A 6,740-nucleotide genomic window follows, 5' to 3' on the forward strand; every position below is an offset into this window, starting at 1 on the left:
AAAGGGCCTGGGTAGCTAGAGCTAGAAAGTTTCAGTTTTCTTTAAATGTGTCAAATTACTAACATCATCAAAATCTTTACCAGAGTGTCCACTGATGGATGAATGGATAAAAAAGAAGGAAATTTTATCATTTGTGACATCCTGGATGGACCTTGAGGATATCACACTAAGTGAAATAAGTCAGACAGAGAAAGACAAATACTGTATTATCTTACTTGTATGTTGACCTAAAAACACAAAACAAAACAAACTCTAATTCGTTGATACAGAGAACAGGTTAGTGGTTGGCAGAGGTGGGGGTGTGGTGGTAATTGTGGTTGTGGTAGTGAAAATGGGTGAAGGTGATCAAAAGGTACAAACTTCCAGTTATAAAATAAAATAAGTCCTGGGGATGCTATGTGCAGCATGGTAACTCCAGTTAATAATGTGTGTGTGCGCTGAGTCACTTAGTCATGTCTGACTCTTTGTGACCACATGGGCTGTAGCCCACCAGGCTCCTCTCTCCATGGAATTTCCCAGGCAAGAATACTGGAGTGGGTTGCCATTTCCTACTCCAGGGGATCTTCCTGACCTAGGGATTGAACCTGCCTCTCTTGCCTCTCCTGCATTAGTGGACAGATTCTTTACCACTATACCACCTGGGAAGTCCTAGGTAATAATACTGTGTTACATATTTAAAAGTTGTTAAAGAAAGGAAGAAAGAAGGAAAGTTGCTAATAGAGTAAATCTTAAAGATTCTCATCACAGAGAAAAAAATTTGTAACTATGTGTTGATGGATGTTATGGTGATCATTTCCCAATATATACAAACATTGAATCCTTATGTTGTATACCTGAAACTAATGTAATGTTATATGTCAAGTATTTCTCAATAAAAAGAATCTGGTTGGTGTACAAACTGTGACTAAAACAGTAGGGAAGGTTTCATAAGCCATATGCAAGAATATTCCTGATTGCAACCACACCTTGAATGAAAATAGAGTTTTTGAAGTAAACTCATAAGAATCATGGAATCATTGTAAGTTACAGATGGGAGGGCTCTTAAGGTCGTCTAGTCTAACCTACTGCATTTGGAGATTAGAGATTCAGGCTAAAGGAGGTAAAATGACTTGCCCGAGGACACAGAGGGAATCAAGAGCACATCAGAAAGAGATGAACTGTTCTATGGAGTTCATGCCCATTTGCTGTGTGTTTCTGACAAACTTGAGGGGATCACCTGCACACGAGCTGGCATTATAGAGAAGCTACAGGGAGCTAAATGCTCCCCGCACAGTACAGGCCAGAGACTGTCATCATGAGGTTGCCAGGGTTGTTTTTAGCTTCTAGAATCTCTCGAAGGGCAAGCCCTTATCAGAACTCTTGCTGGGGAGTATGTGTGGGTTGTGCTGGAGGTCAGGCGTTTGCTCTGAAGCAGGTGAAAGATAAAGGACCCCTGTTCACACAAAGATGCAGAATCAATTCACTGATAACATCTTGATGTTCTGTTTTCAGATAATTTCTTGAGAACCTTTTGGGCAAATATGATAGAAATCAGCACTATAAACTAGAATTCTGGAACACCTGCAGGCCATGGTACAGTTCTGACTTGGGTGAAGACTGCTCAGTGGACAAATAGAATCTGAAAAGGAAAAGTGTCTAATATGGATTTTACTGACAAGTTCATTGTGTCCCTTTATCAGTGCCTGCGAGACCACTTGATCACCTTTCTTTCCAAGCACCCTTGTTTATTACAAGTTTCTTTTAATTTTTAGAACACAAAGATGAGATGATATGACTGGACTTTTGAGATGTAAATAGACATGAAGTTTGCCCTTCGAAAGTAAGTGAAACTAGAAAGGACTGCACATGATGTGTGAGACTAGCCATACTCAGTGAGATTGTCTATATGGGTTTGGTTGGGGAGAACAGGGATAAACTATCTAACTAAGATGACCAGGCTATGAGTCTTAGAGAGGCACTCTCATGACAGTAGAGCAATGAAACCACTTTGGAAAAGCCCCAAAGCAACACAAATGATTAGTATCAACTATGAAAGCCAAGATCTGATAGACAAGTACCTGAAGAACGATGGACAGAGGTTCATGACATGGTTACAGGAGGCAGGGATCAAGACCATCCCCGCACAAAAATGTAAAAAGGCAAAATGGTTGTCTGAGGAGGCCTTACAAATAGCTGAGAAAAAAAGAAGCTAAAGGCAAAGGAGAAAAGGAAAGATATACCCATTTGAATGCAGAGTTCCAAAGAATAGCAAGGAGAGATAAGAAAGCCTTCCTCAGCGATCTGTGCAAAGGAATAGAGGAAAACAAACATGTCCATGACGGAGCGACTAAACTGAACTGCTGGAAGCCAAAATCTAATGAGTTGTCTGAAGGAAGAGGTGTTAACTGAAGGCAGTTGGTCAGCATCATTTAGATGAAATGGAGTCTAAAAAGGGAGATTTGGCTGTGTTCATCTGCACTGGACAAAAACGATACAAGTGTGGGTTCCTTGAAAAGTGTCCTCTTCTACATGGCAGTGTTTGCTCACTGGTTTTACTATGACCTTTGTCACCATGATCATTTTTCTCACTCTGATTCCATGGCCACCAAGGAAATTTCTGATAAATCAGTTCAACTTGTCAGAACCAGAGGAAGATATAGGGAATATTGTTAAGATATTATGGTAGGGGAAAACTTTTTAAGGAATATACAAAAAAACCCCATAAATTATTCATGAAAAGACTGCTTCTTTTGACAAATGAGATAATAATGTTAAAAGACAAATAGGAGACTAGAACAATATATTTGTAACATATATGATAGGAAAAGGATTATTACCCAAAAAGTGTAAAACATGTTCAGTTCAGTTCAATTCAGTTGCTCAGTCACGTCCATCTCTTTGTTGACCCCGTGGACTGTAGCACGCCAGGCTTCCCTGTCCATCACCAACTCCCAGAGCTTGCTCAAACTCATGTCCATCGAGTTGGTGATGCCATCCAACCATCTCATCCTCTGTCACCCTCTTCTCCTCCTGCCTTCAAACTTTCCCAGCAACAGGGTCTTTTCCAGTGAGTCAGTTCTTCACATCAGGTGGCCAAGTATTGGAGCTTCAGCTTCAGCATCAGTCCTTCTAGTGAATATTCAGGACAGAGTTTCTGAATGGAAATGGACTGAAAGGAAATAGGATGGACTGGTTTGAGCTCCTTGCAGTCCAAGGAACTCTCAAGAGTCTTCTCCAACACCACAGTTCAAAAGCATCAATTCTTCAGCACTCAGCTTTCTTTATGCATGACTCTGGAAATCTATGCATGACTACTGGAAATACCATAGCCTTGACTAGACAGACCTTTGTTGGCAAAGTAATGTCTCTGCTTTTTAATATGCTGTCTAGATTGGTCATAGCTTTTCTTCCAAGAACCAAGCGTCTTTTTAATTTCATGGTGGCAGTCACCATCTGCAGTGATTTTGGAGCCCAAGAAAATAAAGTCTGTCACTGTTTACATTGTTTCCCCATCTATTTGCCATGACATGATGGGACTGGATACCATGATCTTAGTTTTTTGAATGTTGAGTTTTAAAACATAATAAGTATGTAAAAATACGTTTAAAAATGCTATCAAGCTAATTAAAAAAAAAAAAAAGACAAAACCATCCAGTAGGAACTTCTTGGTGGTCCCGTGTTTGACAATCCCCTGCCAGTGCAAGGGACATGGGTTTGATTCCTGGTCCAGAAAGATCCCCCATGCCGCAGAGCAGTCAAGCCTGTGTGCCACAACTATGGAGCCTGTACACCAGAGCCCGTGCTCTGCAATAAGAGAAGCCACTCCAGTGAGAATCTCCTGCACAGCAACTGGAGAGTAGCCCCTGCTCACCGCAACTAGAGAAAGCTGGTGCACGGCAACAAATAAATAAATAAGAATTAAAAAAACCCACCACCCAATAGGAAAGTGGACAAAAAAGTGAACAAGTAACTCACAGCAAACCATAGGGAACCAAGTGATTAATGAATATATGAGATGATGCTCATATATTTGACAATAGTCTGGGGAGCTAAAAATGAAATACCAGTGGGATTTAATTTTAGTTTCCTGAGTTTGGAAAACTTAGAGAGTCTAGTACTATTTGCAGTTCAGAACATGGGGAAGCAAACCAATATGGCTTCTGGAGTATGAACGGGTGTAATCATATTGGAAGGCCCATAGCCTATAAATCAGCAATTCTACCTCCAGGTATATACTTACAGAATCTCTTGTACACATGTACGAGAAGGGAATGGATAAAATATACTATAGTCATACTATAGAATACTGTAGAGCAGTGGGAAGAAGTAAGCTAGCTAGGTCTGTGTAACTCTACATAAATGGCTCTCAAAAAGTCTTTTTTTCTTTCAGCTTTATTTAGGATAATTGAGAAATAAGATGGTAAGATATTAAAAAGAAAAAAATCAGGATAGGATGATACATGTAAGAAGATATTCTACTTGGTGGACCTAAGTATTTCAGCCACCGAGAAAGCATGTTCTTTTCCTATTAAAACATAATAAGTCTGGGAATGAGTGTATATTTTATTTTAATTTTGGTTAGGACATGTCAGACTATTGAGTCTGCTAAGCACTTAAAAAATTGAGTTTCTGCACCTGAAAGCTAAGAATCACATTCTACAATATAGTGACCCCTCCAACCAAGTATTGTCACCTAATGGCTAACTGGACCCCTCTAGGGCATGGAGAGACAGTTCATTCTCTATGAATACCATGTCTTTTGGTTCTGATGTCCTGTGGTGTGTGTGTTTCATGCCTGGCAGATTTCACCGGAAATAGCTGCCCCATCAGCCACCATACTAGTGATGCCCCACTGGAAGCTTCCAGACGCCTACAAGTCAGCCAGGCAGTGAAATAAACATTCTAGCACCTTTAGATACTTCTGAAATCTGCAGACCTTTAAGATGCTTCAGACTGTTTAAAATGTTAAGTGGGTTTTGCTTTTGACTTGAATTATTTAAAATAATATCAAGAACAATAAGAACCTCAAGTTGATCAGAAACTCTAATTGGCAATTATATATTATTATATGTACAAAATAAGAAAGTTAATAATTAACTGATCCAGTTGGCTAGGGATCCCTCTTACCCGCCCCCCGCCAAAGTGAAAGTTGTTCAGTCCTGTCTGACTCTTTGCAACCCTACAGACTATACAGTCCATGGAATTCTCCAGGCCAGAATACTGGAGTGGGTAGCTAGGGGTTTTTCCCAACACAGGGATCAAACCCAGTTCTCCCGCATTGCAGGTGGATTCTTTATTAGCTGAGCCGCAGTTTCTAAGGAGAAAAACAATAAAAGAAGTCTTTGGTGATGGCTTTTGTCTGTCATCAACTGCCTCACTGAATTTTCCTCCTTAGACAACACTATGTCTAATGTCTTAGAAAAAGAGTGTGCCCTTGGGGAAAATAAAGAAAGAAAGGAGGAAGACTGCACTTCCCGAGGGGCACACTGTGTGCCATATAATACACTATTTGCTTGGTATCCATTGTCTTGTTTAATTTCACTTAAATTTAATTTTCATAAATTTCATTTAATTTTGATATCAACTCTGCTAAAAAGGTATTATTATCTGAGGCCCAGAGAGTAAAGTGATTTGACTAAAGTCACTCAGCTGCCAAGAGGCAGAGCTGGGGTTTCAAATGAAGTCTCCCTGACTTCACAGGTGAAAGGCTTTCTATTATTGTCTATTAACTTTAAAAGACCCTAGGGTAGAACAGGACTCTGGGCCAGGGTTACCTTTTGCAAAGCAGGAGTTGTGTTTATTGTTTCTCCAAATCCAGAAAAATGGCTTCAAAATTTATTGGCCATTCATCCCTCTTTTCACCACTTGGAGCACTTCCCCTCTTCTTCCTCCTACTCTTCACCTCCCAACTTTGAATGAGATAAAAGCTTTTCAAAAGACATAATAAGATACAAGGACCTTTACACAAGGATAAAACAGCAAAAGATAAACATCAAAAGATGGATAATGGGATGGGTAAATCCTGGGGGAAGCAAATTTTCTCAGAACTTCCTGGTAGTCAAGGGAAAGAGAGAAATATCCTCTCTTAGATGGTTTCATTGTTAAATAAGGAAAGGATTACTTGTTCATTAGGAAAGATTTTTTTTTTTCTTGTTGTTACTCTTAGCCCTGAATGGGATTTATCATAAATCCCATGAGTTATCCTAAAAGAGATATTAAATGACATAAGAGAAAATTCTAGGGAACAGTTTTATTAAAAAAAATAAAACTAACAACGTTTTGTTCACTACAGATGTCTACAGGTGAATGTTTATGTCTTAATTGTTTATTCAGTTCAGTTCAGTCGCTCAGTCGTGTCCGACTCTTTATGACTCCATGGACTGCAGCATGCCGGGCCTCCCTGTCCATAACCAACTCCCAGGGTTTACTCAAAGTCATGTCCATTGAGTTGGTGATGCTATCTAACCATCACATCCTCTGTTGTTCCCTTCTCCTCCTGCCTTCAATCTTTGATCTTAGAAAAATCTTCCCTTGAAAATCTTCAATGGCTTCCTTCAATGGTATCACTCAGACTATCTCTCCCACTTGTTTAGAGTCAGTCTCTTGATTCTTTTCCTGCCACATTTTAGACTGGAAATCCTTGGAGAAGGACCACAGTGGCTCCTTGTGCTTTGTGTAAAACATACAGACACACACACAAGATATACAGCATGTAAAGGATCTTTCTATAAGGGCTAGATTTTTATAATGCTTTATACTTA

Source organism: Bos javanicus, chromosome 9, assembly GCF_032452875.1.
Source record: "Bos javanicus breed banteng chromosome 9, ARS-OSU_banteng_1.0, whole genome shotgun sequence".
In the NCBI taxonomy this organism is placed as follows: domain Eukaryota; kingdom Metazoa; phylum Chordata; class Mammalia; order Artiodactyla; family Bovidae; genus Bos; species Bos javanicus.